Below are 9653 nucleotides of genomic sequence, written 5' to 3'. Positions count from 1 at the left end.
GAGTCAGCAGGAGGCCATCAAATGGCATTTTTGAAGTGACCAATTTTGGTACTTAACTAAAAGAAACAGAATTTGCTTGCTTTCAGTCTGCTTTGTGTGCTTTTGCATTGAAATATGTTAGGTCTAGAACACTGTGGTACAAAAAACCTGTATGCATGCACACCTAAAATACACGTGATCCAAACAAAGACATGCTTGGATACTTTGCAATTATCATTCAAAATACAAAGTGTTTTATTAGGGACAACAAGGACTATTCAATCACCTGTATAAACACACAAAAAGGAGTATACCAGGCACAGGAAACACTGGTAAAATCTTGATTACACACATCTTGATGTGTCCATGGAATACAGACACCTCACTCCCAAACAATTAAAAAAAATTAAGCAACTGTAAATTAGACACCCAGGGGCAGATTAAGGGCAAGGTCCTTCATACACAAAGATCCAGACCCTGCAGGCTGCAGAGGGCCTCCCAACTTCCTTTTCATGTGAGCACTGGATACTGCCAGCAACAGCTCAGCTGATTGCCGCAGCTGCCAGCCACTAGCCTGTTGCTAGACTTTTGGGGACAAGGAGATGGCAGCAGGATAAAGCCTCTTTTACTTTTGGGATTTCTCCAGATTTGCAGGAAACACTGCAGGGCTCCATGGCTACATCCATCTGCTTAGACAAGGCTGTTGGAGAACTCTGCTCCTCTGGAGGAACAGAAAGTAAGCAAGCAGTGCCTACTTCCCAGTAAGACACACAGGAAAAAAAAGACACTTGGTAGAGGAATTTAAGACCTCTCACCCATACCCACTTTTTCTTTTAGCGACATACCTGGATGAAATCAAATTTGTCATAAGAATGCATTTTTACATAACAGGTAGTTTGGCCTATAGTTCAGTTTACGAACATGTTCACTATTAAGAAAACAACAACAAAAAACTTTAATTACTTCTAATTTTACCAATGCTGCAATTTTTTAAGTTTGGAAGTCTGTTTTATTCCAAAGTCTTCTGCTAAACTGCTACAGCACAAGCTGAATCTCTTCCAAAAACCTAAGGTGTCTGGGCGTGGTGTGCCAGCTCACCTAGCTGATCTTCCCACACTTACCACGTTATCACTCCCCCATTCCAGCACCCCATTTACAGCAAACAGAACCAGACAGTACTGAGCACTCAATTACAAACAAAATAATCAGAAATCTGGATACAAAGTTCAGGCATCTAATATAGTAACAAAAAGGATTTTGGAGGGCAGTGTGTGTGTGAGGCATCCTCAGTCAAACCACTGACAACACTGTCAGCAACTGATAATTTTAGACACAATCTATGGAAAAATCACAATTATGTAGGACCTAACAGTAAAACTGTTGCTAAATGTACCAACTCATATCATGAAGTAGTATCTGCGAATCATAGAAAACCTCACAAGAAAATTATTAACTCTCCATTTTAAGTAGCATTTAAATGGTATTACCCCACACCATTACTATAAAGAATAAAAATATACATCAAAATGGCTATTTGTTCACTAAGCACCATCCTTCCCATACACTGCACACTAGTTTTTCTTTTTTCTCTCCACTAATTAAAGCAGACCAGAATTCACACTCACAAGGCAAAGAAATTAAGACCATACAGAGAACAGTAATTCTGACATTCTATACATTCAGAATGCTTGGTTTTGACAACTTGCTGGTTTTAATATATTTTAAAATATATATTTACACTTCATTAAACACACAGGAAATACCAGATTTATCTACTTGAATTATATAAATAACGTTAATTTCTAGCACCTCAAAAATGGGGTAGTATTTAAATTCTGTAAGCAAGCTTAAAGAGCACGCAAACTATCATATGCGAAGATATATATTATCACTTAAAATGAAATGTTTAACTTTCAAATTCATACAGTAGTCTAATTAGACTAAATATTTCATGCTTATATATGCAGACACCCTCCTTTTCATTCCTCAAATGTCCTTCATAAAAATTTGTCCCAAAGCATTCTAGGAATATGTAACAAAGCTTGAGCATGACAGCACTCTGAACGATAAAAATGAAGTGCAAGAAACTTTATTTGTGCTAACTTCAAATCTTTCTACTTAACAGTCTCCCCACTCTCTAGATGTCAAAGATATTTTTTTCTAAATATACACAAACATGCTCCTATCTTATGTGTTACAAATTCTGCCTGTTTCGTGTGATTTCTGCCTAATTGCAAGGATCCATAAGACTTCAGAGGTTACATAAAAATTTGGAAATGGCTAATGAAAACCGGAGTACCACTGGTACAGGGGATTTAAAAATGCCTAGTGTCATGGTTGCTACAGGAGACATTAAATTTCAGTTCTTGTCAAACACACTCAGCTGCTGACCTACAAAAGATACAAAGCCCCTTTGTTACCAGCTAATCTACATTTTTATCAGGCCTTTTGCTTTACTTTCTAGCATAAGAATTTCTGACAGGATCATATCCTTAACAAACCACTCCATATTTTCTAAATACGCAATGCTACAAAAGGACAGGTTATGAACACACGCATCCCAAACCCCAAATTCACAAACCAGTCAAACATTCTCTTTTGATAGCATTATTTGCAATATAAGATCTTGATCACATTATTTAATGATGCAGTGCTCCCCCCACTTCAATTTTTGATACTAAGGAAAACAAACAGAAGTCCACACAAAAATCCACGGTACCATGCCCAGACAATCCTGTATTACTGAGTGGCTGCTGCACAGCTGTCAGTTCAAAGAAGCGCAAGTTGGGCACACTAAAACACAAAGTGGGTCTAGAAACTGCACTCTCCTTACTCCAGCCTAATTCTTGGAATCTACTCAGATCTCAAAAAATTGGATCAAGTAACAGGAATTTGGAATGTGCCGATCTGATAACTCTGCAATTTGTAAGTAAATAAACCTAACAAAAATTAGAGTTTATGCCAACTTCAAGTGTGAGGTCTATACATAGTTGTTCAATAACAGAGGCAAGCTGTAAGTCATCCTTCTCTTGAACATTAAGAGAAAGTTCAACAACCCATTTTTTTTCAGATGCTCTATTTTAAAATCTTTTGTCACAAAAAAAAACAGGAACAATGAGGAACGTCACATCTCAATTTTTTTTCTGGCATTTTCTCATCTTCTTTCATTATAGTAATGCAAACTGAGCCACAGGCCATTTATGGCAGAATGCTTTTTAAATTAAAATTATTTTGCAGATACAGAGAAAAGGAAGCGAAGTGAACTCAATATTTAGGTGTGCCAAACTCTCCATCCATGTCACTGAACTACAAAGGAGTCTGTACATAGAAATTCTGCCCCTGACAGCATGTTCCTTGGTTCCTTGCTGTTCCATGGAGGACATTTCATAGAAACTCCTCCCTGCTAAGATGGGAAGAAGCATCCATGCACTGTAATCCTACACCGTACCAGAGCTGGAAAAAAACTTGGGAGGGAAGCGGCACGTCCCTGGCTGGCAAATCCATGCAGAATACTGAACAGGCCTGGCCAGAGTGTGCAGCTACTCAGAAGAAACATTCCAGGCTACCAAGAAAAGTTCACATTGCTATGTGTGGTGGACAATACAGGACTCATGCCACCATTTCAGAGGAAAAAAACCAGCTCCATCTGTCACAGGGTCTGATAGTGCAGCGCAGCTGCCACTGACACATGGTTAGGAAGTACAGCTGGAAACAGTCACAAAGAAGAACGCAGAACACAAAAACCCTCCATTACTTCTGTCTGGGCAAACTATTTAATTTCCTCTTCCTCACCTTCCCCAAAAGGTTTTAAGAGTGAGTTAAACAAAGTTTAGAATTCAAAACTGCACAGAGCTTTAATTTTCAGTAGAGAAAAGTTTCAAAAAACATGAGTATACAAAACATGACTGCCACAATTAGTATTGTCTGAACACTAGCTTTTCATGCTCAAAACAGGCACTACAGTCATCTACAGAAGTGTTATTAACTTACCATTACAAAGTATGTTCAAACCGCAAGATCATTAATAAAGTACTTGGCCTGCACTATGCAGGTCAAAATAATTTCATCGGAGTGGTCCCTTCTGGCTTTTCTTTTTAGGATATTATTAAATTCAGACTTGTTTGATCCTTTTCCTACAGCCACAGTGTTGCATTTTTCAGCCTAAGACTGTGTCAAAGTGATAAAGTACTTTGTCTCATAGGACAGAAATACCAGATTTGAATAGGTGTAAGCACCTCATGAGTGAAAGCTGTCTGTCTAGTTTTCAGTAATACTTAACTTCAGTAATACTTTTAATACTTAAGTATTAAAATCAAACTGAGAGACTCCTTGCTACTGTAATTTAGGCAATTCCTATTCAGAGTCTCCTTTGGCTTGTAACTGTAGAAAGTATGTAAAAGTAAAAACAGACAGAAGTCTCTTTGGATTGTAAACTTGTGTTAGTGACTGATCGAAGCTAACTGATAACCTGATTTTTTGCTCTACCCTCTCTTCCATGGACACATTTCACAAGCACCCGTCTATCTGCAGGAAGCGCAAAGGAAGACAAACATCCCTACAGTTACAGTTACTTCACAGAATTATTTGATGTATGCCGCATGCTATTTTTAATGATAATCTTTCCCCTACTTGACATATATTTTAGCTTAGACAACACAACTTCATTAACAGTTCTAATTAGGTAGTGGACTGGCTCTCAACTAGTATTCCATGTGTAAGAAGCTGCGCAAGAAAAAGGTAAGGCTGAAGGTACAGTTAACATACAGGGTATAAATCCTTTCCTCCCATCCGGACTTAACAGTGATCACTTAAACATGACTTACGTAACGCAGTAAGCTGTCAGACTACACAGAACAGTGTATCTGGTGTCCTCAGCAAGTGTTGGGAGATCCCCATAACATCACATCTTGGCTGTTAGCAAAAATTAAGAGGAAGTGAGGGAAGGAGCATTAAACACCTTAGAAAACACCGAAGTATAAATAAGTCTTCAGGTCCAAATTACTTTTAAATACACAAAGATGTATTTAAGTCCATTGCCACCCCACCCCCCAGCCCTGCCCCAGTTTAGCCAAGATGAGTAACTGCTGGAGAAGGCACGAGTGGCTAAAAGTGTGCATACAGGGAGGAGTGCAGTCCTACCAGCTTACTACCATACCTAAACCTCTATGTAACAACTTCTTCACAGGAGTTAGAAATGACCAGAAAATAGCTGCTCAAAGAAAGGAGAAGTAATGTCAACTTTTTGATCACCAAATCCTGTCCTATAATACGCCTAAGTCTGTTACTACTACACCAACTGCAACATGTGGAACTGGAAGATATGCTACCTTTCAGACTTAAAAAGAAAAAAAAAAATCCCCAAATAAACACCACCCACCTCCAAAAAAACAAACCCCAAAACCATACAGAAAAAACCCCACACCTATGGATGTACCGAACATCCTTTCCAGCATTTTGAAAAATAGGAGTAGGCTGAATACTATTCATTAAGCAGAGGAAAAGAATGAGAGGAAGACTGAGTCTAGCACAGAGTTAGTCTGGAATTCACAACCTTCCCACTGTCACTTCAGCTATCTGTGGAAGTAGAGAAAAAATATGTATGATACACTAATATTTTTGGAGCTGAAACGATGTTTACAAAGCACTTGGGAGTAAGTTTTGTCTTGATTTAAAAATTAGTTTGACACCCCTCCCAACCTGTTTATGTTATGTCTAATGGGATCTGGAAAATTCCTGCACTTAAAGGACATCTTCCCCAGTTCCTTATTCACTTTTTTTTCCATAAAGTACTGGTAAGAGCTTTGTTTTACAAACTACCACAGCTAAGTTTCAGGGCATAACATTTCACTCAGGAGAAAAACCTCCTCTCTTAGGATGTGTACCTTCCACAAGCTGAAACAAGAGGATCTGGGCTGTTCACAACAGTAAATGAACTGTATTCTCAGCAGCTGACATCTATCACTTGAGGCCAATATTAGTACTGCCTCCGCAGCTTTGCCTTAGGTAGAGAAAAAGTTCCATCCTTAAAAGGACAAACTAAACCACTGTCACTCTTCTCCTTCCTCTCCCCTTCTACACTGGTGTATTTAGTTACACATTTTACAAATAAAGCTCACAGGTGTATATTTTTAATGAGAGTGTGTTTAGCAGATTTTTTTCCCCAGGAATTTTGGGTAGATTTTTTTTTTAGTGGAAGGAGGGCCCAGAATCATTTAAACTAAGGATCAATAGCAGTTAGCAAAAGCTAACACATGATCGAGAGTTCCTAAATCTAGAAACTCCCACAGTAAAACTAAACTGTACTTAAATGAGAACATGAATACAAACGACAAGAACCAAACCACCAGGGTTCCACCAAAGTATCTCACTAGAGAGACAAATGATCTTTAGAACTGCAAATGTGATGACATTACCTCTTCACAGCTTATTCTAAGCAACTGAACAGTTCTCAATCCCTTTTCTTATTTAGATTTATAGATATAAAATCACTATTTACTTCAAATACAGAGCTACTGGATGTATTCACCTGACATGTATTTTAGGGTTACAGTGATCTAAAAGATCCATTAATAACAAAAGTTATAGCTTATTAACTATATTAAATTGTCATGCCCATACTTTAACAGAAAATACAGACCATTAACAGTAAAAGCAACCAAGAAAAACAAAAAAAAAGCTCTCTTTTCCCAATAGAGAACTATGCATTTACTCTAGCTCTCTGTATGGGATATTTAGGTAAATAATTTTCAATAACCAAATCAAAATCACTTTAAGTTTTATTCTCTTAAAGTAGCACACAACAACTTTTCTTCAGTATCCAAAGTGGCTTCTCCTCACAAGTCAAGACTGTAACTCTCAATTTCAGCAGCTGAACAGTGGACCTCACTATAAGACTGAGGCCATAGTTAACAAATTTCCAAGAAATGTGATCTTATGGCAGGACTAAATTCTGTGTTACATTATAGTACTTCCTTGTTATAAAGGAAAAAAAAAGTAATGCACATTCAGAATATTCAAACCAAAGAGCTTATACTATTCATAACCCTAAAGTACTTGACTTTATATTACATACCCCATTTTTAAAAATTATTTTTCAGTTTACCATTCTAATCCACAAAAATAACATCTACTGCTGATTATCAGAACATGCGCTATGTACATAAGATATGATTTCATAAAAATATACAAGTAGTTACCCTTAGAAAACAGAAAGGAGCCCAGGCAGGAAGATTCCAGATTTTGCATAAAGTGTGATCATCCAAGAGTCTTGAACTATTCAAGATGCCAAGCCATCCACCGAGGTAGGATGAGGTGACTTAAGGGGAAAAACAAAAGAAAAATGAAACCGAGTATTTCATTATTATGTGAATTTTTTTTTAAGCAGAAGTATTAAGCACACAATTCAATACAACCTTTTAAATAATTTGTGCTAAAACCTATTAAAACAGTGAAACTGAGTAAGAAAAACTAAGTTCATGAATACACTGAAATGAAAGGACCCAATAGTTTCACCTATGAACACATAAAATGTGGATATTATCTTTTATAAATGAATGCTACAGAATAGAATGCTGACCCTCTAAATGTTAGGCTTTAGGATAAGAACTTGCATGGATACATCTTCAAGTTATTGAACACCAATTTAGAGTTACAATCATCTCAGAAATCATGTATCAGCAGAGACAATAGCATGAACTGTAAAGAAGTACATTTCAGAATTATCCTCTACCATTTAGGGGCTGTAATAGGAATTAGATTTTTATTAAATTCCCTAACTTTCCTCACTTTCAGCAGACACAAAACCAGTATGAGAAGATAGCTGGCAGGATGTCCTTTGATTGCATATAATAGTCAGCATGGCATCGTTTTCATCAAAACCCTGATAAAGCAACATCTGCAGTTTGGCTAGAGACCACATGGATTAAACCATGGATTAGATCAAGGAAAAAAAAAATCAAGGATCGCTGGAAACTCTGCGAAATGGGAAAAGGCTGAAGTGACAGTAAACTATGGACTAGCCTAGGAGATGTGGAAGGAATTGCATGATCCGTGCTCTTGAGGTCCCAAGTCCACCTGGAGCATCAAAGTTTTTTAATTCCAAGAATTAAAGCCCTTATACTGGCTAACAGCCTACCATCTGGTTTGGGTTTAACATGTCTGTGCGTGTACAATGTACATATATACACACAGACAACTGTCCCTCAACTACAGCAAACCAGTTACTTCACAGATTCACCTCAAGAGCAAAGATCAGTACTTATTCAGATAAACACGGTCCTTCATGATCGGGGATCAAAGGTGTATACATTATTTTACAAATCTTAAAACAATACATAGTGAAAGGCAGTCTCACATTTAGACAGATGGACAAGTAAACTAATACAGCACATCTTACATAGCAACTCATAGCCTAATGTTAGCAAAGGGCTCCTCCCTCTACAGAATCTCAGAACAGTAAAGATGCAGCAAAATAGCAGCAAAACGCCCGTGAACTAAGAACCAAATCTAACCCTTGGCAATAAACACATTACTATCTCCCTCCTCCTTCTAGAAGCTGACTTCTTTCCCGTCACAAGGAGATCTATGCTATTTGTACATAAAAAAATAAAAACAAATAGACAAATGAAGATTCATAATCTCTTTGCTTTGAAACAGCAGGACTTCACAAGGTCACATACTGAGGTTTTCTAAAGCGTACATGTTAGGTCACAGGGCGAGGTGTACATGCAATTTTCTATACAATGAATATAAAAGAACCAATGTTTTAGCACGTTAAGTCTTTTTTTTTGCATTAAAGAATGCTAAAAAAGCTAACAAGCATACTAAAATCTTGAAAAGTTCTGGACTTCAACACCTTAGCAAAAAGAAAGAGAGCTAAAAGCATTTAATAAAAAAAATACTGTTAATTGTATTTTAGAAGTCAAATCTTTTGCTAGAAGAAGCTGAAGTCCAAGAAGTTATCAAATTTAATTCCTTTATTATATACCTTAAGGGGCTCCTGCAAAATTAACTGTTGAGGTTATGGTTTTCCCCCTGTATGATTTCGTACTGGGCAAGTGTCAGGAAGAAGCAGAGAGGTAAGGTTACTTGATTTTGGTTTTTTTACAGATTATAAAAACTAACATAGAAGACGCATGGTAGTGTGTGTATCACTATGAATTGTACGTGCAACAGATTATTTTTTTCTCTCCTTTTCTTTCACTGTCATCCCTGCCAACTTCCTAGTACCTGTTTGGGGGTCACTTTAGAAGTTTGAGATTACAGCACTAATTTCAGTATTAGTGGTATTTTCCACATTGCAGTTAACTGCCTGAACTAAAGAATCTTAGCTGAATCAAAACCGATGTAGAAAACTACTGCACAGGGCTCCTACCTATGTTTGTGGAAAGAAACTGTTCCAACATAGTTTGAAAGACTCCAGGCCTATCTCAGGCAGAAATTATTAGTTGCATCTATTAGTGAGATGAATTTACGACATGCATAAAAGAGACCAAGGTTATGCTCCTCCAGTCATATCCACCTACTTGTAGTTCAGACTATATAGACGTTTACTGGGACAAACAAAACCCGCTGTTAAAAATGGAACTGCAGCAAATACACAAGTCGCAACTATCAAGAGGCTGCGACGACGAGTGCCAGAACGAAAGCGCTGCGGTTCAGGGAAAACCTCCTTC

General features: G+C 37.4%; 1 protein-coding gene across 1 annotated transcript in view; it reads right to left on the bottom strand.

The window, feature by feature from the left end:
* LOC104625633 (SERTA domain-containing protein 2-like) overlaps window positions 1-7295 on the bottom strand; it is an 8998-nt gene extending 1703 nt beyond the window's left edge. The window contains exon 1 of the mRNA XM_010293315.1: window positions 7176-7295. The gene's annotated coding sequence lies outside the window, so the exon portion shown is untranslated. The remainder of the gene's footprint in view (window positions 1-7175) is intronic.
* Between the last annotated feature and the right edge of the window lie 2358 nt (window positions 7296-9653).

The sequence above is a fragment of the Phaethon lepturus genome, unplaced genomic scaffold, assembly GCF_000687285.1.
Source record: "Phaethon lepturus isolate BGI_N335 unplaced genomic scaffold, ASM68728v1 scaffold30950, whole genome shotgun sequence".
NCBI lineage: Eukaryota > Metazoa > Chordata > Aves > Phaethontiformes > Phaethontidae > Phaethon > Phaethon lepturus.
This window is presented reverse-complemented; position numbering and strand designations above follow the sequence as displayed.